The sequence below is a fragment of the Nycticebus coucang genome, chromosome 6 (assembly GCF_027406575.1).
Source record: "Nycticebus coucang isolate mNycCou1 chromosome 6, mNycCou1.pri, whole genome shotgun sequence".
NCBI lineage: Eukaryota > Metazoa > Chordata > Mammalia > Primates > Lorisidae > Nycticebus > Nycticebus coucang.
The window spans coordinates 78,838,484-78,861,566 of record NC_069785.1 but is presented as its reverse complement, the minus strand read 5'-3'; the positions used below and the strand labels follow the sequence as shown (position 1 = coordinate 78,861,566).

Genomic DNA, 23,083 nt, shown 5'->3' with positions numbered 1-23,083 from the left:
GCCATGCAAACATAACTAAGAATAGATAGTTCTCTATACCCCCCGAAACTGTCAAATGAAACAATTACAAAGGCTGTGATTAATACTATGTTGGCTTCATTATACAAATATGTACAGACAGCTAGGCCTGATGTCCCCAGCACTCGTGGTGCAATAAATTACTCTGACATGAATTTGGCAAAGGTTTCATCTATTGTCAGGAGCCAAGGAGTAAAGGGAAACTAATGGTTCGCAAGTGTAGAGTAATGTATTAAAGCTGGAAGGTACCTTTACAAATCCTAAATTTTACATATGAAGAAGGTAAATCCAAGGAGATAAACCATCTCGCCTAAAAATACCTTTTTTTTTTTTTTTTGTCACCCTGGGTAGAGTGCTATGGTGTCACAGTTCACAGCAAGCTCAAACTCTCAGGCCTAAGCAATTCTCTTGCCTCACCCTCCTAAGTAGCTGGGACTACAGGTGCCCACCACAACGCCTAGCTATTTTTTTGTTTTTAGAGACGAAGTCTTGCTCTGGCTCAGGCTGGTCTCAAACTGGTGAGGTCAGGCAATCCACTGGCCTCAGCCTCCCAGAGTGCTAGGATTGCAGGCATGAGCCACTGCACCCAGCCTTTTCTAAAACATTTCTCTACAGAGGCATGGTGATGGTGGAAGGGTTGGAGGTTGGAGGAGGGGAAGAGCACTAAAAAAATCTTGAAATAGAGCATTAACATAAATAGGAAATAAATAGAAAAAAGTTACCTTCAGTAATTATAATGTTACCAAATTTTAAAATTATTTTTAACTATGCATGGTGGTGCGCACCCATACTCCCAGTTACTTTAGAAGCTGAGGCAGAAGATTGCTTGAGCCCAGGAGTTTGAGACCAACCTTGGTGATATAACAAGATCTTGTCTCAAAAAATACATATATTTATTTATTTTTATTTATTTTTTTTAATAGATACACCAGAAAAGAGTTACTCCAAGTGTTTTCTTTCTTGTGGCTAAGTAGTACCTAGAGACAAGTGGAGCTGTGAGAAAGCTATAGGGTTGATTTTAGGGTGAGAGGGGACCACTTTATCTGAGCTATTAAAATCTATATATTACCTGATTTTAGTTGAACCAATAGTAAATATTTTGGCTATTTGAGGATTAGAAAAAAAATCTTTCTTATGTGATTATATTTTATCAATACAAGAAAATTTCTTGATCATATGCACACATTGTATTCATTCCTACACATGCACATATCCTTAGAGTAATACTTGAAGAAAATCAGTTTTGATGGACCATACAATCTCTGGACCAATGTAGAGTACTGATTTTCACTCATCAGATTTGTCCCTGAAGTGTTGCTTTTTTGTGTTCAGCTGATGATTTTCCTGCCTCCCAGTGTTGCTGAACTGGAGCCGGGCCATGTTTCTCACTGAAATGCTGTCTGAAACACCTCAATGAGGTTGCCTGCCTGCAGCTTTATGAGCTCTTTAGTTTACACACGCCCACTCCTCACCTTAACCCTTATGAAAACAAAACACAGCCTTTTTTGTTAATTGATAGCCCTAACACCTTCTGATCACTATTTACCTTTTTGATGTTATCTTCTTTTATTTCCTCCCTAATTCTACAGATCTCAGAGCTAGCTCCAAGATGTTCTGCAAGTGTTTTTATTTGTGAGGAATGAGAAGCCATCCATGGAAATTTGAACTGAGTGGGGGCAGAGAAAGAGTACAGATCCCTTTGCTTGTGAAAGAATTATCAGTGAGTGAAATGCCTTCACCCTGGGAAGCCAAATGAGAGAGCAAAAAAAGGAACAAGTATATGGTGTATGAACTTGCTATGGAATTGTCCTTGTGAAAGGCTTTGAAAGCGTACCACCACTCCCCCAGTCTTCAGTTTGCTGTCATTTCCATGTCTCCTAAAGTGGATCTGCACATATTCAGCTGACTGGGTGATCCTGAGGCTAACACCTTCTGCTGCAGAAAGGAAGACTTCTCATTGTTACAGTTGCCATTGGACCCTTTTCTCAGTGGAGCTCCAGTTTTCTTACCTAGCTGTCATTTTCTTAAATGCCTTTGGGGAGTATTTTTTTGTGAGCTCCCACCAAGTACATCATTTTCTGACCTCTGGGCTTTGTTGCTCAGCAGAGTTCTGAAGGAGAGCTTCTCTCATTGGCCAGGCCCAATCTTCTCTCATCATTGCCCCGCTGTGACTCCAAAGAAAGGAGCTTCTTGTTGACAGTGCCCTGTGGAGTGAGGCTGTGTTTCCTACCCCACACAGTGCTCAGTGGGTGCCAGCCCTCAGAGTGGCTTTGTGATGGCTGCCCTGGAGAATGCTCTTTCCTTCCTCCCTGGTACCACCTGCTATTTTCCAAGCATTGCTTCAACATAGACATGGAGCCCCAGTCCCAGCAAGGCTCTTCTGTTCCCATCTGTTGACAATGTCTTATGGAGCATTTTTGCTACGGAAAAGGTCATTGGTAAACAGAGGAGAAAAGGAAGGAGTGTTTTCTCATTTGGTATTTTTAAAAAGCCCAAAGTTTAATGTAAGTGAAAACAGGGAATCCCTGCCTTCTTTCAGGTGTGAAGATTCTTGGATATGTAGGAACATCACCCAAATAGTCTCTCAAGCTCACAGAAAGGGTGCAGGAAATTCTCACATCCTTTTTCTTAAAGCTTTTGTAGCCATTAACTCCTGAATTTATGTGAAAAAGTCAGACATCCCTTCCTTCTCTCAGTATGTGATTTTTTTTTAACACTGAAAGTGAAGAGGGAGTTTCTGGTTCTTTTTGTTTGTTTTGTTTTGGTTTTTTCTGTTTTGTTTAGAGATGGGCTCTGTCTGTGTTGCCCAGGCTAGAGTGCAGTGGCTACTCAAACAGGCGCGATTATAGCACACCTCAGCCTTTAACTGGGCTCCTGCGATTCTCCTGCCTCCTCAGCCTCTTGAGTAACAACACTCAGCAGTTTCTGGTTCTTTCAACACCAAAAGGGAAGAGGGTCCTGATTCTCACTTCAGGATTGTTGGGGGGGGAGGGGGAGTTGGGTTTGGGAATTGGTTTTTGTTTTTGTTTTCATGGCCCTAGAGCACAAGACTGAAGATTGCAGGAGATCTTTGGAACCAAAGTAGAGCATGTTGAGTCCATTGCTTGCCACCACAGGCAGGCAGATAAAAGTGTGACCCTTCTCCCAGCATGCCCAAAAGTCAGGATGTAAGGCAGAAATTCCCTGTCATGTTGCTGCCCAATCCTGTCTTCTTTTTTTTTTTTTTTGTAGAGACAGAGTCTCACTGTACCGCCCTCGGGTAGAGTGCCGTGGCGTCACACGGCTCACAGCAACCTCTAACTATTGGGCTTACGTGATTCTCTTGCCTCAGCCTCCCGAGCAGCTGGGACTACAGGCCCAATCCTGTCTTCTTAGCATCTCCTTACCTATTTTCTTTATTAGTCCAAAGGGGAAAATATACATCTTTTCTTAAATGTCTATGTGAACACACATCAGTTTTCCATGCCCTGAAGCCCATATATCACCAGTTGACAGTTTTTTAGAATAAACCCCACTATTACCTATTGCCATAAACCTAGTCCACACTCCTACTTTTCTGTATTTTCCTGCCCTTGTCTACTATTTTGCCACTTATTTTAGAGTCCTTGCCTGTTAAATCCCAGTTGGAACTCATTGTCTATGGCAGAAGGACATTCAAAGGCAACTCTGGAAGCTTGTGACTGCCAGATGCTTCCTATCCTGTCTTCCTTCTTAATGCTTCCTCTCTGTTTCTCCTTTGTGTTCAGTTTTGTGCAGCTTTATTAGCTCTGCTTTTATGACTAGGAAAGGTTGTCACTTGGTCCAAGATCATCATTCTCCTGTCTCTGGATAGGACACCTGACAATGACTTGAAATATTTGCATATTCGGGAAAGCAGGAGATCTCAAGAGAGCATATAATATGAAATCATTGTCACAAAATAGCAGCTTGCTGTGGAAGTGCCTGCTCTCCGGGTAGCTACATACCTGACTCTCTGGTGGCTGAGATTCAGCTGCCACAAAACTGTCAGGTTCTGTAGAGCAGGTCTGTGCCACCTCCTCCATCCTCTGTGCTCACTGAGGAGGTGGCAAATGAGGTTACAGGCTGGCACAGCACCTAATTCATGTTTCCCAGTATACTTGTAGATACCGCTGCACTTATGTGGGCTTTTCCAGAAAATCAGCTGTTGCCTATTCAGTGTTACAGATTTCTTTCTTTCTTTCTTTCCTTCCTTCCTTCCTTCCTCCCTCCCTCCCTTCCTTCCTTCCTTCCATAAGAAGCAGCTGAGGAAAGGAAGATATGGTATTTTATTTCTGACAAATTTTAGAAAAAACTTGTGTATATGTGTTTGGAACTGTTGAAATGCCAAGTTTTCTGTACAAGTGTTTCTGTAATTAAACTTTTAGATTTTCTTTGTTTTTTTAAGGAATTGATAAGCTTGCTTGACATTTGTCCCATTAAAACTTTTCTATGTTGAATCCACCTGATCAGTTTTACTTGCATTGTAATGATAAAAAGTCCTACCTCTGCTTTTTCCTCTTAAAGACTCTCAACTCTACATTAATCAAGTCAGTTACGCTTTTAAAACACATCCATTTTACTAATTGCGTCTTCAAAATGGATCATCTGTTGAGAGTTCAGCTCTTTTAATATATGTTACAACAATGCAGTGAGTTCTATTCATTTCAATGTAGCACTCATATTCTAGAAGCAACTTGAAGGACTTTTTTAAGTCAGTGACTCTGAAGTCCCCTTGATAGGAGTCATTTAACAAAAGAAGTAAGTTGTGCCTAAATTCTTGCTTTTTAAAGATAATCATTGACCAATCAAAATCTTTTAAAGGAAATTTGTCACTTATTTCCACTATACTTTGGAGCCTGCTGCTCTCCGAGTAGCCAGTTGTATGGTATTAGGCAGGTCTTACTTTGTTTCAATTCTATTTTTCTCTTCTGACATAATTATATGCCTCAGCTCTCCAGTACTGTTGTGAGAAGGGTAGAATCAGGAAACACATTAGACTGCACTTTGAAGGATGGGAGGATAGGAAGTGTCTTGTTACATGCTTGCCAATAAGTAATGCTGGCTTTGACTACATTTAACAAACCCAAGTCAGCAATGGCTTAAATAACAAGTATGTCTCTTTCATTGAGAAATACAGGCTGAAGTTCAAGACTAGTATGGAGGCATCTGTCCACACATCACTGTTCCTTTCTCAAGGTCACCTTAAGATACAAAATAGCCACTGGACCATCAGCCATCACTTTGAAATTCCTGGCAGCATGAAGGGAAGAGGATTAAGGTCAAAAATGGCAAAGCTAGCTGAGTCAACACCCTGATGAGTCTTTCTGCAAATCATACTCAACACTTCCATTTGGCTAGAATTCAGTCATGTAACTATAGGGAGGCTGAGAAATGCCATCTTGTGTGGACCTTATTGCCCCCAATAAATACAGGTTTTAATAAGGAAAAAAGAGAAAATGAATATTGAGAGGCCACTGACATTAATTTCATAACGCATATGTTTGGCTCCACATAAGCACTAAGCCCAGCCCTGCTATAGTAATGAGGGAGGTGCATTATCTTGCCTTGCCATTTGGCCATTTAAGAATGACTGTACTTCCTGGGCACTTTTTTTTCCTCCAAAGAGCCAGAAAAGTAAAAACCATATCTTCAATTGAATTGGCATTTCCTATTCCCATCTTAGCTCCTCCTCTACCCCTTGACATCTGGTGGCCAATCTTGTTTGGTAAAAGTCAACATAAACAGGTGGTTATGCTTCCCCCAGTTGTTTGTTCCCTTTCTCAAACAGCTCAGCATCTGCTGGATTAAAACAACACCAGGATAATCTTTCCCTAAGGGTGGGAAATTGAAGCATGGCTTAGCAGAAATGCTCATAGCTACTTCCTGCCCACTGAAAGAATTTCCTGCCTTGCAACTGAAAGTTCTAAGTCAGGGGCTTTTTCTTTGTTTTATTTGTTTACCTTGGACACATAGCCTGCATGCAGATACATGCTTTATAATATCTATAAACACTAGCTCATATGCCAGCCCATAAAAGAGATCAAGACTGAGATTCAGATCAGGTGAAAATGTTAATGTACATCCACTCATCCAGAAACCATTTCAGTTTAGTTTTTACGGGAATATGTGTCTATAGGGACATACTTGTATCAGAGGTAGAAATGTGAATTCTCTTAGCCTAGAGAAAAGCAGAAAGGAGAAGTAGCCACAAGGATCTAGGAATGGCATTGGGAAATTAAGGGCAATGCAAATTTTTCAGATAAAAGGGCTTTTTTTTTTCTGCAATTTTTGGCCAGGGCTGGGTTTGAACCTGCCACCTCTGGCATATGCGGCCGGCGCCCTACTCCTTTGAGCCACAGGCGCCACCCATAAAAGGGCTTTTAAAAACCACCTACAACACTCATCAGTGGGAAGATGCCTTAGATGTTCCTGTGGGAATAGAGAGAGAGGACTGAGTATGCGGGCGGTTCTCCTGGTTACAAAGAACCCACACCACCCAACACAGGAGAGCCAGGTTCTTTGTAGCCAGCTCCTCTCTATCTCACTCCGTTCACTATTTGGGACCACAAAGGTGTTTATAAGACATTGTTTCTGCCTTCCATGGTTTTTCATAGTCTAGTGGGAAACAGACATACACATAAATAGTTCTAACATAGGGCAGCTTCTATTAAGAATTTTAATAGTTTGGCAGCGCCTATGGCTCCAGAAGTAGGGCACTGGCCTCATATACCGGGGGAGGCAGGTTCGAGTCTAGTCCCGGCAAAAACTGCAAAAAAAAAAAAAAGAATTTTAATAGTTATAAATAATTTTTGATGAGTGAAACAATTACCTAACAAGAGATGGCTTTTCTTTAAGTACAAAGGAGGTTGCAATGGGATTTAGATCTAAGTCTCCAGGGATCAATATCTTAACTAATAAGAACTTTATCTGAAATATAAATTAAATATAGAAATTTTAATTGATAGGGGGTCTGACTGGTAGAGATTAAAGTAGCTGGAAGGTAAGAGCAAGTGGATTACTTGTAATTTACACAAGCCGTTTTTCACTTGTTAATGTGTAGGTCACTACAAAAGTCTTGAGACAGACTGTGTTGTGGTCCATTATTTCACTTCTAAGAAACAAAGTCCTTTCGATTAACTGAGGCAAGTTTCAACTTGCTCAGCTCATAGGGTTTCATTTGTTTCTGTTTATGGGTGTTTTACTTTCTTGATTTTTATGAATCGCAAAACTTTTATAATGACCCACGTACAGAAATATTTTTAAAAATTAAAATGAATAGCCTGGCTTTATGACAGGAGCCTGTAGTCCTAGCTACTCGGGAGGCTGAGGCAAAAGAATCGCTTAAGCCCAAAAGTTTGAGGTTGCTGTGACCTGTGATGCCACAGCACTCTACTGAGGGCGACATAATGAGACTCTGTCTCAAAAAAAAAAAAAAAAAAAAAATGAAAATGAAGAGGCAGTTTTAGTTACCACCTTAAAAAAAATTAAAATAGCCGGGCATGATTGTTTCACGTCTGTAATCGTAGTACTTTCGAAGGCTGAGATGGGTAGATTGCTTGAGCTTCGGAGTTCAAGACCAGCCTAAGCAAGAGTGAGACCCTGTCTCTACTAAAAATAGAAAAACTAGCCCAGCATTATGGCAGGTGCCTATAATCACAGGTACTTAGGAGGCTGAGGCAAGAGAATCACTTGAGCCCAGGAGTCTGAGGTTACTGTGAGCTATGATGCCATAGCACTCTATCCAGGGTGCCAGAGTGAGACTCTGGGGGGAAAAAAATTAAAATTAAGAGGAACTTTTAGAATGTACTTTTTTTTTTTTAAAGACAGAGCCTCAAGCTGTCACCCTGGGCAGAGTGCTGTGGCATCACAGCTCACAGCAACCTCAAACTCCTGGGCTCAAGCAATTCTCCTGCCTCCTCCTTCCAAGTAGCTGGGACTACAGGCGCCTGCCACAACACCCGGATGTTTTTTGGTTGCAGCGCTGGATTTGAACCTGATAGCTGGCGCCTTAGCCGCTTGAGCCACAGGCACCGAGCCTAGAATGTACTTTTATTGTAAGGGCATTTTGTGAAACTTATTTATACTTTAGATATATTCATATGTATACATACACATATGTGGTTGTGATGTAAAATATGTTTCTTAACCTAGGATCACCAAAAAAAAGACAGTCAACTATTTCACTGCCTCTGAAATCAGAGAAGGAACTGCAGGCTCAGGTCTGCTTCTTTCCACTTGTGTGGCCTTAGGCAAGTTATAAAACACTTAGAATAGTGCCTGTCACAGAGTAGAACATACTTAATATAAATTTAAAATTTACAGAAGACTCCAGGGAAAAGAGAAATAACAATTAGACACAGAGCACAGGCCAAGCAAGCACTCTATTCTTTTTGTATAATTATGTCATTTAATTCCTACCACAACTTTAGAGAGCAAAACTACTGCACCCATTTTACAGGTTAAGACTCAGGATGAAAAGTAACTTGCACAGCTACACAACTAGTAATGGTAGAGAAAGGCTTTATGCCCAGATAGATCTGGCTCTGCATCCCACTGCAGCCACACTGTGTTAGAGAGAGTCTTAAGAAATTTGTGATGAGACTGACATGAGTTCAGTATGGTGGGTCTGAGAACTCGAGCTGAACCTGTTCATTGAGCAGTCTTCGTTGAGTGTCTTTCTTATGTCAGGACCTGTTCTGGGTACCAGTCCCCGTGGAGCTTATGTCCTGCTGGGAGAACAGAGACTCAAGTGGCTAAGGCGCCAGCCACATACACCTGAGCTGGCGGGTTCAAATCCAGCCCGAGCCCGCCAAACAACAATGACAGCTGCAACCAAAAAATAGCCAGGCGTTGTGGAGGGCGCCTGTAGTCCCAGCTACTTGGGAGGCTGAGGCAAGAGAATTGCTTGGGAGGCTGAGGCAAGAGAATTGCTTAAAGCCCAGGAGTTGGAGGTTGCTGTGAGCTGTGATGCCATAGCACTCTACTCAGGGCGACAGCTTGAGGTGCTGTCTCAAAAAAAAGAGAGAGAGAACAGAGACTATACACAAGTGACCTAACAAATTCATCTCAGCTAGTTGCCAAGACAAAGCAAATGATATAAAGTAGGAGAAAGTATCTTTTGAAGAAAGACCAGATTAAGTTGAAGGAATCAGCCCTGCGAAGGGCTGAGGGAATAGAAAGGCCAAAGTCCAGAGGAAAGAATGAGCTCTGGAATTTCAAGGAATAGGAATAAGCGGGTGAGGCTGGAGCAGAATGGCTTTGAAGTTGCAAGGCAAGCAATTAGAGACATCACAAGAGATCACATAGCACTCTATAAGGGGTGGTAAAGAGTTTACACTCTATTACATTATAGTGTGGAGAGAGTACTATATAAGTGACAAGAGCAGATTCAGTTTTGCAGATCACTGTGGCTGCATGGGGAGAACTGTGGGGAGGCGAGAGAGATGAGTTAGAAGGCCAGTATGGGCGTCCAGGTAAGAGTGACAGTACCTTGGCCTAGAATGAGGGCAATGGGGGTGGGAAAGGGCAGATGAATTCAGCATACAGTTTGGAAGTACCACTGACAGAAGCTGCTAAAGAACTGGATGTGGAGAGTGAAGGAAGGAGAATTAAGAGTGACTGCTAGGGGTTTTTGGCTTGAGCACTTGGGTAGTAGATAGAGATGTCATTGCCTGAGATGACACAGACATAAGGATAAAAGGTCACAGAGGAAAATCAAGAAGTCTGCTTGAGACTGGCTAAATTTGAGATTCCACCAGCAGATTGGCCCCTGGGCAAGATACTTACATCCCTCTGCTATAGGTTAAAATGTCCTTTTCAGGCTGGATGTGGTGCTTCACACCTATACTCTTAGCACTCCGGTAGGCTGAGCCGGGAGGACTGCCTGAACTCAAGGAATTCCAGAGCAGCCTGAGGAAGATTGAGACCCTGTCTCTGAAAAAACTAGCCAGGGCACTGTGGTGGGCGCTTGTAATCCCAGGTAATCGGGAGGGAGGCTGAGGCAAGAGGATCATTCGAGCCCAAGAGTTTGAGATTGCTGTGAGCTATGATGTCACAGCACTCTACTCAGGGACTCTGTCTCAAAAAAAAAAAAAAAGTCCTTTCACTTGTTAAGTTTGTGGCCCTGTGAGATTGATTCAGATCAGTGTTGGCTAACATTTCTTCCATCCTCAGCCCCTGTGCACATACGTAGATCCAGTAACTCTTAACTGTTCATTGAACTATGAAATTAAGGAATGGTCTTTTTAATTCTTCAAGCTCCTTAGGAAAAGAATTTTTAAAATCTTGCATCTGAAAAAAAAAAAAAACAAAAGCCTTGCATCTATATTTGTTTAAGATGGGCATAAAGCAGCTGAAATTTCTAGGATATAAAAGTCATGCCATAACCTGATGTTTAGAATAATCCTGGGGCAAGTAATAGAAAGCGTCTGCTTAAAGAGACCGACCAAAAATATATTTGGCATTATTCAAAGAAGGGTAATGTGAGAAAACATCAATGATACACTCAGAAGGTTTATAGACTCAGCAAATGGGTTCCTGTGAGGGGTGCTTTGCTCTCTTCAAGGATAGAAATCAACTAAAGGCAGCTGGGTCCAGACAGTGGAATGTAAGATGATAATCTTCTATTTTTCTTGGGGCTGGCAGATTTTCGAAATGGACTTGGGTTATATTTATCAAAAGGTTTCCTTTAAGGACAAACTAATGTGGTCATTATGGATTTTACTCATCCCTCAGGAGAATGAATATTTTAGGTATATTCATTTATTCAGACATTTCTAAGGATGTACTGTGTGTTTTGGGTGTAAAGTTGAGGCAGTCCCTCTCAGGAAGCTCACAAATAACAAAAAATAGATATAAAAGCCAACTACAATAGTATCTGATAAGTAATCAAACAGCTGTGAGAAAAGTATTCTGGAAATACAAAGGAAGAATTCAGGGGTTGTATTTGGGGGAGGTCAAAAGAGGGCTTCACTAGGATAATGTTTTGAGCTGATCCTCAGAAAAAGAATAGTTCTTTAAGAGAAGCTAGAAATAGCTTGTGAGTGCATTTTTGGTATACTCAAGTAATTCAGTGTGACTGGAGCACAGGTTATATCCAGAGTTTTGATTTAAAAAAATATACTGAGGTGTTTTGAAAATGGATTATAAATGGGACTTGACTGTCATGCCAAGGAATTTAGCTTTTTTTTTTTTTTTTTTTTTGAGACAGAGTCTCACTCTGTCACCCTTGGTAGACACCTCATAGCAACCTCAAATTCTTGGACTCAAGTGATCCTCTTGCCTCAGCTTACCTAGTAGCTGGGACTATAGGTGCCCGCCATGTGCTGGCTATTTTTAGAGATGGGGTCTCATTCTTGCTCAGGTTGGTCTCAAACTCCTAAGCTCAAGCAATCTGCCCACCTCTGCCTCCCAGAATCCTAGGATTTCAGATGTAAGCCACAGTGCCCATCCATAAGAATAATGTCTTTAAGTACATGAAATACAAATAAAATTACCAAGGAAATCCACTATATTGAAATACAGCTATCAAAATATTTAAAATGTGCTATATAAGAATATTTGTGTTCCTTAATAAAGCATTAAATAACATGACCTAACTCTAATAACAACCATAATTTTAAAGTAGTAATGATCATCAATAATATTTCAGCGTCTGCAACAGCTATAATGTGCTGTGAAGATTATATGTGATCCCGTTGGTGGCAAAGTTACAGGTTCTGCCAATACTACTGGGGTTGGTAGCCAAATTTAAAATAAAGGGAAATGCAAATTTGCAGTTAGAGGTTTGTGAAAATCAAGATGTAACTTTTCCCTCAACCATGTTGGTAGACCTGCAGGGGTCCTCAAACTTTTTAAACAGAGGGCCAGTTCACTGTCCCTCAGACCGTTGGAGGGCCGGACTATAGTTTAAAAAAAAAAAAAAAGAACAAATTCCTATGCACACTGCATATATCTTATTTTGAAGTAAAAAAACAAAACAAGAACAAATACAATCATACCGCCTCATGTGGCCCACAGGCCATAGTTTGAGGACCCCTTCAAGGGGAAACTACTCCTGAACTCAAGGCAGTGTGAAGATAGACAGGTTAGGAGACTATTAAAATAGCCAGGACAAGATCCTACAGTGGGGATGGAGTAAAGAAGCAGATTAGAGAAACATTTGGGAGTTTGACTTGGTTTCTACCAACGCTCAATAAAAAATTTCTTTTTTTTTTATTTTTTTTTATTTATTTTTTTATTTTATTTTTTTAATTGTTGGGGATTCATTGAGGGTACAATAAGCCAGGTTACACTGATTGAAATTGTTAGGTAAAGTAATAAAAAATTTCTTAAGGAAGAATTCTGGGTTAATGTGATCTGGCCAGGTGGGTTCACCAGGATTGCAGCATAAATCCTTTTGGCAGCTCTCCATATTCAGTGCAGTCTAGTTTCACTGATTTCTTCAGCTAATATTTATTACCCTCTGTGGCAGGCATTAGGAATACAAGGAAGCAAACATAGTTCTTGCCCACATGGACCTTACTATCCAGTGGAAGAAACATAATTACAAAGTCTTGGTTGATGTAATATTACCATCCAGTATCAAATGCAGGAAGAGGGGCAGTATGTGAGAGGGTATTGGCAGGGAAGAGGGAACTAGTTTTTTTTTTAGATGTGACATCAGGGAGGGCCCCTCCAAGGAAGTGACACTTAAAATGAGACTTGAAAAATCAGTGGAAATATGTAAAGGGTCAGGAACAGAACAGAAGGCCCACTTTTATTGGTGCTTTAGAGAGGAGCTAGAGCACAGGAAAGTAGGGGAAAAGTGGCAAGGGGTAGACGGGACAGAAGCTATGTGTGGTCTCACCGCCTACCTAGACTAAGGATCTGGGATATTCTCTAAGTACAGGAGAAAGTCATTGAAAGTATCAGAGAGGGACATGATATAATCCAATCTGTGGCTTTACAAAACTCCTCTGCCTATTCTGTGAAGAGTGGAGTGTAGGAAGCACACAATGACAGGGAGCTAAGCTGCAGCTGTGGCTACAGGCTCCACTGCAGTGGCAGGAGCAGTGCAGAACGAAGGGGAGAAGAGAGTGGAATAAAGCTCTGGGGAGAGAATGAACAAGACGAGCGATGGGCTAGCGGTGGCAGGGAGGAGATAGTAGCTGCAGTGGGTATCAGGCTTCATGGGGTGGTAGATAAGCACCATTTACTGAGCTGGGGCGCCGAGAGGGGCAGAATGGGGTAGGGAGTGGGCTGGAAGTCAGAGCACCTATGGGCATATTTGTATGAGATGCAAGTGTTAAGAAAACAGTTGTAGGGCGGCGCCTGTGGCTCAGTCAGTAAGGCGCCAGCCCCATATACTGAGGGTGGCAGGTTCACACCTGGCCCTGCCAAACTGCAACAAAAAAAAAGTAGCTGGGCGTTGTGGCGGGCGCCTGTAGTCCCAGCTACTCCAGAGGCTGAGGCAAGAGAATCACCTAAGCCCAGGAGTTGGAGGTTGCTATGAGCTGTGTGATACCACGGCACTCTACCGAGGGCGATAAAGTAAGACTCTGTTTCTACAAAAAAAAAAAAGAAAACAGTTGTAGGTGTTAAGTAAACATTTGTGTCCAAAAGTCTAGAGCTTAAAAGATGGGTCTGGACTTGGGATGATATTTATCAAAGCCTTCCTAGTCTCTATCAAAGGAGACTTTTTTGTTAGCCCTTTCCTCCCCAATCTTGGCACTGCTCTGAAGGTAAAAAGTGGGACCCCATCAACCTCTACCACCCCTCACTAAAGATTTCACTGTTTTATCATTTGCCCTACTGCCAACTTTGACTATTCTTTTGTCCTGACCTTAACACCAGAATAATATTCTGACCCAGGTGCAACTATTCTGTTGATTTAAATGAAACAGTATTTCTAAACATATTCAGAGTATTTAGCTTAGATTTCTTGCATGAGATTTCTGCAGGGGGAGCTTTGCATCTGTAAAGAAGATGCTGAACAGCTTACAGTGAAATAGTGTCTGTTTATCTTGGCTGATTTTATAGCAAATGTGATTGGGATATTTACAGATTGTTTCTTAGAACTGGATGAAAAGAACAGGACAAACCAAATGAATTGCAGCAACTAAACATGCTAACAACTTGGAGGAAAGAGGTACAGATTATAGAACATTATAAATTGTGATCATGCAAAGAAGGGTTTCACTATAGCCTGAAGACTTGACCGACAGCTACGTGGGGCCAAAATTAATCATGACTTGATCTTATACATAAGCTAAAGGATCTTTTCTAAAGATCATGCCTATTAAATCAGTAAAGATTTTCGTGCAGGATACACCATAATGAGCTCCAGGCATTTAATGAGAAACAAGTGCTGCTGTTGAAAGTGGTAACCTTCAGCATGGAATGTGAAAGTGAAGTGAGCCTGCTTGCTTTGCAAAATGAGGCCCCAGTGCAGCCCACCAGATGACCAGGAGTCTCTCATTTTTAGAGGCTATGATATAGGCAAACCTTAAGCCTTCTGGGAAAGGGGGAAAGGTTTTTGTTTGTTTTTATTTTTGTAATTAGGTAAGGATTCTGCATGCAAGGACCAAGCAGCTGACTCCAGGTTGCAGGCCCTGTAGCTTCTAAAGGCAGTAAAATAAAAAATCAGTATCAAGGAACAAACCAGCCTAATGAGGTTGATAGAATTTCCCAAAAGCCTCTTGAAGGACATACAGCATTCTAAGGCGAGGAGACCTCAGCTTCTATCAATTTCACAGTGGCTGCCTCAGATGAGGGTAACTATCTGGCTAAAAAAAACACCAGCATAAAAGAAAAGTGTCACCTCACCCTATTCCTTGTTTTTCAGCCCCCAGAAGTTCCTCATCCAAGGATAGTGTAAAGTTGTGTCAGCACCTTCTTAGACATGTGATAGGAAATGCTGGGACACAACCCATGTGATAGGAAATGCTGGGACACAACCCTGACCCTCCTTCCACTGCAGCCCTCACTGATGGAGGTGGCTGTCCTGCAGGCAGGATGCCAGTCCCATCCTGGACCTGGCCACAGATTCCTGCCCCACTTGCTGCTTCTGGTTTCCGCTTGCAATCCCAAGAGACAGAGGACTGCAGAGGCAGGAAGAAAACCAAGCATGGTCTCTCAGGCAGAAACCTATCTGGATGCCTGTGCCTCTGCTGGTTTGCCATTGGTCTGCCTTTCTGGGTGGGAGGGGGAACCTCCTAACTCCCTCCAAATGTCCCTGTCTTAAATCCATGCAGCACAAAACAAGCCAGTTGACTGTGTTCTTGGATATAAATATTGATTCTAGGTGATGTTAACATTCTGTTCATAAAAGAATGTAACATATTTCTCCCACACCATATTAGACTGATGTGTTGTTTGGCCAAGAGAAGTGCTTATTGCTGGCTTCTAAGGGAAAATGTGGACATTTAAATGCATGCAGCTTTCAGAAGTCTAGGGAGCAGTTTCAGAATAGCAACCAGGCCCCTTGTTTGGCTTCAGCTCTGCCCTTCTCCATCCAATTTCTCCTCTTCCATCTCCATTGTTTGCATACAGCTTTGCCATTTCTAATCACTTGGAATTTAGAAAGATGCCTTCTTGGAATTATATCTTGTTTCTCAGGACCTGGAACTGTGGGATATTTGCCCTCTTCAGGAGGGCCAGGAAGGTCAGGGCCAAACATTTTAGTTTTCTTCGCCTGGGGAAAAGATCTGGGAGGTCCCGCTCTCCTGCTTTCATTCTCGCCCTCCACGTGGGAGGGGAAGGCAGGGCAAAGGCTTCAGACTAGAGGTGGTCTCCCCAAGCGTTCCTTCCACCCAGGCCTGGCCAAGCCCAAGACTCAGATGTGTTGGCCGCCTTGGCAAGGCAGATTCCCCACATTCCGCAAGTGCTCTTGAGGGGGAACTATAACTAATGGGAAAGTGGAATTCTTGATGTGTATGCGTGCTCACTCGGGTGCCAGTTCATCTGACACAGACAGATCCTGGGCGGTATTTCGTAAGAGAGTGATAGAGCCGGTTTCCAGATGTGCGGGCGCGCGGCCCGGGCCGGCCTGCTGTCCGGAGAGCCAGCGCCCCCTGCTGCCCAGGCCCGGAAGCGCCAGGCGGTGGGGGAAGAACCTGGGGGGCGCGGGAAGGCTGCCAGCTCTGCCAGAACCCAGAGCCAGCCCGCGCGGGGATGGAGGGAGCCTGCAGCTTCTCGCTGTTCGAATGGCGAACTGCAAGGGACTGCAAGAGCTAACCTTGGTCTAGCTAGCTCTCTTTATGTTCTGTGGCTGTGAATTGAGCCAGAAATGATGAGGATTTACAATAAAACCCCAGCCCCCCCCACAGCATCTGCTGGGCCTGTTGCGGAGAAGGTGAGGAACAGCGGCGCTGTCTCCTGCCTGCGAACCCGGCCCGCAGGCCAAGGCAAAGCGAGACAATGAGGGCAGCTTGCCCAAAAGGAGGCCTCCACTGATGAGTAGCCCTCGGGCCGCACCCTTACCCGGGAATGCGGCTTCTGGAGGTCTGGCTGGCTCCGAGGCTTCCAGCCGAGTGGAAGCGGCAACTGCTCCCACTCAGGCGTACTGACATCGCCAAGGGGCCTCGGAGCTGGCTCAGCTCACACGCTTAGACCGTGCTGCCGCCCCTCTGCCCTGCTTCCTGCCAAGACAGCAGCACCAATGGGGCCGGAGCCAGGGCCAGGCTTGCTGTGGCAGGAGAGGGAGAGGGTGCCTGCCGGTGAGAGGTGAGGTGGAAATGTGGGGGGAGAGAAAGCGGAGAGACTGGTGAACCAAACTTCTTGGACAACCTTTCAGTTTTGCAAAAAAAGGCACAAAACAATCAATCTTTGGGTTTTGGAAGATTTTATTTATTAATTAATTTATTTTTGTAAACCCATCTCTTCCCCGGCTGGGAGAAGAAAAACCCAACCCACCAAACAACCCCCTAACAACAATGCCCTTCTCTCTCTGGGACCAATTTCCTGACTGCACAGCAGTCCTGACAAGGTTAACAAGCCGGAGCTGTAAGCAGAAGATCTTTATCTATGTGGGAAATAGGAAAATCATTTGACTGATAAAAGGAAATACAATAAATAGCATCTAAATTCCTGGCTGCATTCCCTGGGGCTCCTCCTCTGCTGGAGAAAGTGCAGGGCAGGAATACATGTGCTGCTCCAGCATGTTTAAAAATAGCATACAGCACACAGCCCTTTCTTACCTTCCAGAAAGACTTCATCACCGGATCCTCAGCTCCTGAGCCTGCAGAGCTGCTGCCGGCGCTTTCTTCTCCCTGTGCCGGATTTTTCTTTTTGGAAGCATTAAAGGCAGTGCGTGTGATAGATTTTACTCACTGGCTAGCTCCTGCTCACACAGTTTCAATCTAGGCACGTCTGAAGCTCACATTGAAAGTCCATTGTATTTAATGGGGTGTTAATTCTGTTTATTCTCTGAGACTTGTGCAGTAATTTACACTCTGCAAAACTAGCAACTTGAACCTGAAGTAGTGTTCCTCTTCCTAGTCCCCTCCCCAGGGGCCCCAGTCCCTGTGTACCCCTGGCCCTGCCTTTCCTCTGTGTCGTCCAGCTCCCATAGCCTGAGTAGGCCTGTGTGTGGTGGGGGCTGGAAGCACTGCTGCTGGCTAGCACTGGTGTGACCTGAAACAGTTCTCTTCATTTCTCAGAGACTCCTTTTACTCATTTCTTTCTCTTTTTTTGAGACAGAGTCTCACTATGTCACCCTTAGTAGAGTGCTGTAGCATCACAGCTCACAGCAACTTCAAACTCTTGGGCTTAAGCAATTCTCTTACCTCAGCCTCCCAAGTATCTGGGATTACAGGCACCCACCACAATGCCCAGCTAGTTTTTGTTGTTGTTGTTGCAGTTGTCATTGTTGTTTAGCTTGCCTGGGCTGAGTTTGAACCCTCCAGCCTGGGTATATGTGGCAGGTGCCCTAACCACTGAGCTACAGGTACTGCCCTTCTTCTCATTTCTTAAATGAGGATTTTTAATCTGCCCTATGTACCTCAAAAGGCTCTTGACATACAACAGTCTCATAGGGGAAAAACCTGCCGGGTTCTACAAAGACATCATTCTGTTATTGCTAAGTGAGCTGCTTCTACATCAACTAGGCAGCCATTTAACCTCTCCAGACCCCCATCTGTCACTAAAACTTGGAGGATTTAGAGAGGACAGTCAAGTCAAGTCCCACTAAAAAGGCTGTGTCTTAAGCCCAGGCACAGTGGCTCACACCTATAATCCTAGCACTCTGGGAAGCTGAGGCAGGTGGATTGCCTGAGCTCAGGAGTTGGAGACCAGCCTAAGCAAGAGTGAGACCCCAATTCTAAAAATAGCCAGCACTGTGGCAGGCACCTGTAGTCCCAGCTACTCAGGAGGCTGAGGCAAGATAACTGCTTGAGCCCAAGAGTTTGAGGTTGCTGTGAGCTATGACACCATGGCACTCTACCAAGGGTGGCAAAGTGAGACTCAGACTCAAAAATGAATGAATGAATGAATGAATGAGTAAATAAAATAAAATAAAAACACTGTGTTTTCCCTGTCTTCTGATGCCATTATTCCCTCTACATGTATTAGTTAGCATTCTATTCTCTGGAAGACTTGCTTATCTCTCCACTTACTCACAGGGCCTGGCCCTAAAAAGGTGCTGTATACTACATAAAAGATGAGATGACCCCTTCTATCTCTGAAGCTTTAAGTCTCAATTGAAAGAAATAAAGCATGTCCTGTTCCAGTAAATTATACCACTCTGTGTGAACTATGCTTTCTGTTATTCCCTCCTGACCTAAAAACCTGCCTCTTAGGGGCCTTCCAGGGCCCCTACTGCTCAAACATCATCTGGACCTTGGCATTTGTTATCTGGAGCCAGGCTTTCCCTCCTGCCTACAACAGCTTAGGTCTGAATCTCCCCCCTCTGGAGTTCCTGATCTCTCTTTCCAGCTCCCTCAGGCCTTCTCCATATGGCAACCTGCAGAATCTTCAACTCAATTTGTCAGAAATTAAATACATATTTTCTCCAAACCCACATTTTCTCCACTACCCTCCGGTTCACATAAGAACTCTGCTGCCTGCAGGTGCTGGAGAATCTGGAGCCCTTCCCCATCTGCACACCTCTCCTTTGCTCTTCAGCCAGCTCCAGGCCCCCCACATCCCTCATTTACAGAACCACCTGGAATCCCCCTGGCAGCCAGCCAGCCTCACCATTCCCAGGACAGGCCTTTGTGAGGTCCTCAACATTCAGCTCTCCCCCATCCCCTCGGAGCCCATTGTTCTGCTTTTCTTCTTCTAAATTAGCTAGTTTGTAATGGGTTCTTAGCTGGTCTTAGTACCCCCAGTCTCTCATCTGTCCCCTCCTCAGCTCACCTCCATCAATTCGTCCTGTTCACTACTCACTATGAGAGAAATCTTTCTAAAATCCAACACTAGTTTTGCAAATATCACTCTGTTTTAAATGAGATAATAGTTGTGGTAGTTGCTTTTATTTTTATTATATGATAAATAGCCACACAGCTATTATACCTTGCAGAACCAGAATTTGAACTCAGGTCTGCCTTATACTACAAAACCCATGTTCAAAAGTACCTAAGGTAGCTAGCTCAGTACTTGGCACATAGCATATTATTACAATCTCCAATCTCATCAGCAAGGTGCAAAGGGCTACTACACAGAGGGTGGTTTATCTCTCCAAATGCATGTCCTGTCACCTCCTGTGGCCGTTCATCACCACTACCCATTAAGCCACATCAGACTACTCACTATTCCCAAAACCCTCTCTGTTCTTTTTTTTTTTTTTTTTGAGACAGAGTCTCACTATGTCACCCTCAGTAGAGTGCTGTGACATCACAGCTCACAGCAACCTCAAACTTTTGGGCTTAAGCAATTCTCTTGCCTCAGCCTTTCAAGTAGCTGGAACTACAGGTGCCCACTCCTCTCTGTTATTTTCTTTTCTTTTTTTTTTTTTTGTAGAAAAGTGTCTCACTTTATCACCCTTGGTAGAGTTGAGTGAGCTATGATGACACAACAGGACTTTACTCAGGGTGACAGACTGAGACTCTGTCTCAAAAATAATAATAAAATAAAATAATATCTTCTGGGCGTTGTCTGTGGCTCAGTGAGTGGGGCACCAGCCCCATATATCAAGGGGGGCAGGTTCGAACCCGGCCCTGGCCAAACTGCAACAAAAAGTAGCTGGGCGTTGTGGTGGGCGCCTGTAGTCCCAGCTACTCGGAAGGCTGAGGCAAGAGAATCAGCTAAACCCAAGAGCTGAAGGTTGCTGTGAGCTGTGAAGCCACAGCACTCTACCGAGGGCAACTAAAAAAAACAAAACAAGGCTCGGCGCCTGTGGCTCAAGCAGCTAAGGCGCCAGCCACATACACCTGAGCTGGCAGGTTTGAATCCAGCCCGGGGGCCCGCCAAACAATAATGACGGCTACAACCAAAAAAAAAAAAACAAACCAAACAAACAAATAACAACAAAAAACTCTATCTCCATCTTCAGCACTCAGCTCTAGATGCAAATATTTAATGACCTATCTCACTGACATAATTCTCAGGTACTTCAGGCCTGAAAGCCTAATACTTAGTTAACTGTTTTATCCCCCACACTTTTCTTCCCTCAGGCCTTTTCCCTTTCAGTAAAAGGCACAATAATAAAGGACCCCCATCGTAGGATCTTGGAAACCATTCTGGGAGATGGTGCCTCAGAAGAGGGGTCCAGTCAAGGGATATCTGAATGTCATGGATTCCTATGTCTGACTTAGGTTTGGAAAAGAACCGGCCTCTCTAACGTGGCATTCAATACCCAGCATGATGTGGCCCCAACCTACCTTTCCAGCCCTAGCTTTCATCTTGCCTATAGATCACAAATGGGCAAACTCTGGTCTATTAGCTAAATCTGGTAATCCACATGTTTTTATACAGTCTATAAGCAAGGAATGATTTTTATATGTTTGAAATGTTGAAAAAAAATCAAAAGAATAGTAATTTTTTTTTTTTTTTTTTTTGAGACAGAGTCTCACTTTGTTGCCCTCGGTAGAGTACTGTGGCATCACAGCCCACAGCAACCTCAAACTCTTGGGTTTAAGGGATTCTCTTGCTTCAGCCTCCCAAGTAGCTGGGACTACAGGTGCTTGCCACAATGCCCAGCTATTTTTAGAGATGGGGTCTCACTCTTGCTCAGACTGGTCTCAAACTCTTGAGCTCAGGCAATCCACCCACCTCAGCCTCCCAGAGTGCTGGGATTATAGGCGTCAACCACCATGCCCAGCAGGAATAATATTTTGACACATGAAAATTATATAAAATTCAAATTTTGGCATCTATAAGTAAAGTTGTATGAAACACTGGCATGTTAATTTATTTATTTATTATCTGTCTCTGCTTACTAACTACAAAAGCAGGGTTTAGGAGTTGGAACAGGGAACATACAGCCTGCAAAGCCTAAAATATTTACTATCTGGCCTTCTACCAAAAGACTCTCCTAAGCCCTGCTCTAAGGGTCTTGCACACATTAATCTCTGTTCCTCTATCTAAATCCTACCTCCCTCTAGCGGTTATCAATCCAGTGTCTTCTAGTATCTTCTCTGTCTTCTTTTTTTTTTTTTTTCCCCAGGGCTGGGTTTGAACCCACCACCTCTGGTATATGGGGCCAGCATCCTACTCCTTGAGCCACAGGAGCTGCCCCATCTTCTCTGTCTTCTCCACGGAACAGTATCTTATCCTTCTCTAAACCCCTCTGGTAATGTGTAAAGCTGGCAGACTTACCACCCAGAGCCTTATACTGCTTGTTAGCATTTCTGGTGTACATGTCATGTGTCCTTTCCAGCTTAGGAGCCACCTGAAGACAGAGACAGTGTCTTGTCTTCAGTGTTCATCTTGTACCCCAGGGCAGGGCACAATGCCTAGCAACATCATAGTGCATAGAAAGTAGGTGTTAGCTGGGCACGGTAGCTAGTGTAACCCTAGCACTCCGGGAGGCCAAGGCAGGTGGATTGCTTGAGTTAGAAAGTGTGAGACCAGCCTGAGCAAGATGAGACACCCCCTCCCATATCTACTAAAAAAAAACAGAAAAAAACTAGCCAGGTGTCATGGTGGGCACCTGTAGTCCCAGCTACTTGGGAGACTGAAGCAAGAGGATCACTTGAGCCCAGGAGTTTGAGGTTGCTGTGAGCTGTGACAGCACAGCACTCCAGTCTGGGCAACAGAGTGAGACTCTGTTTCAAAAGAAAGAAAAGAAAGTAGCTATTAATATACTCCTTTCTGAGTGGTTTCATCTTTTCTGATATTCCACTATTTAAATCTAAAGAAAAAGCTGTCCATTTATTTACTTAGGTATTCTATTTTAAGGAAAGTGCAAGTTTTGTCCAGTTTCCCACCTGTTAATCCTCATGAGAAGCTGAAGACGAGGTATAGACCAGTGTTTTCAACCTTTTTTTTACCTCACAGCACACTTGAACCTATACTTAAACTTACATGGCACACTTAAATTACCTTGATCTGAAAAAAAAAAAAAGAGGAAAACAAAAATATACTTACTGTGTTTTGAACGTCTTTCAAAAATAATTTAATTAATGGTCTTTAAAAATCTTCACGGGGCACCTAAAATCCACTCATGGCTGAGGCATGCTGGTGGAAAATCATTGGTCTAGGTAGATAAATTGCATGAGCAGCTTCTTAAGACTGCCTGGCCTTACAGGGGGCAGTGAGGCGGAACAGGTCCTGGACTTACTATCGGTTTTACTGTTTACCAGTCCTTCCTCAGTTGCATCATCGGTGAAGTTGTTGACTAAAAATTGGATCTGTTTGAGCAGGGGATTCCCTAAAATCCATTCTAGCTCCCAAACCTAAGGATTGTGTGTTTTTTTTGTTTTAGGGTTTTTGTTTTCGTTTTTGTTTTTTGAGACAGACTCTCACTCTGGTGCCTTGGGTAGAATCCCGTGGCATCCTCAAACTCTTGGGCTCAAGTGATCCTTTCACCTTAGTCTCCAGAGTAGCTGGGACTATAGGCGCCTACCACAAAACCCAGCTAAGGATCATGTTTTTCCTATAAGCTCTCAGAGTGGTGAAAATTCCCAAGCTCACCTCCCAGGAGAGG

At 43.5% G+C, this 23,083-nt stretch overlaps 1 protein-coding gene across 2 annotated transcripts in view; it reads left to right on the top strand.

Annotated features, from left to right (window-relative positions):
• The window catches only part of HMG20A (high mobility group 20A), an 83,534-nt gene extending 79,059 nt beyond the window's left edge, over positions 1 to 4,475 (top strand). For both annotated transcript variants that reach the window (XM_053593369.1, XM_053593368.1), the window contains one exon: positions 1,608 to 4,475. The gene's annotated coding sequence lies outside the window, so the exon portion shown is untranslated. The remainder of the gene's footprint in view (positions 1 to 1,607) is intronic.
• The last annotated feature ends 18,608 nt before the right edge of the window (positions 4,476 to 23,083 follow it).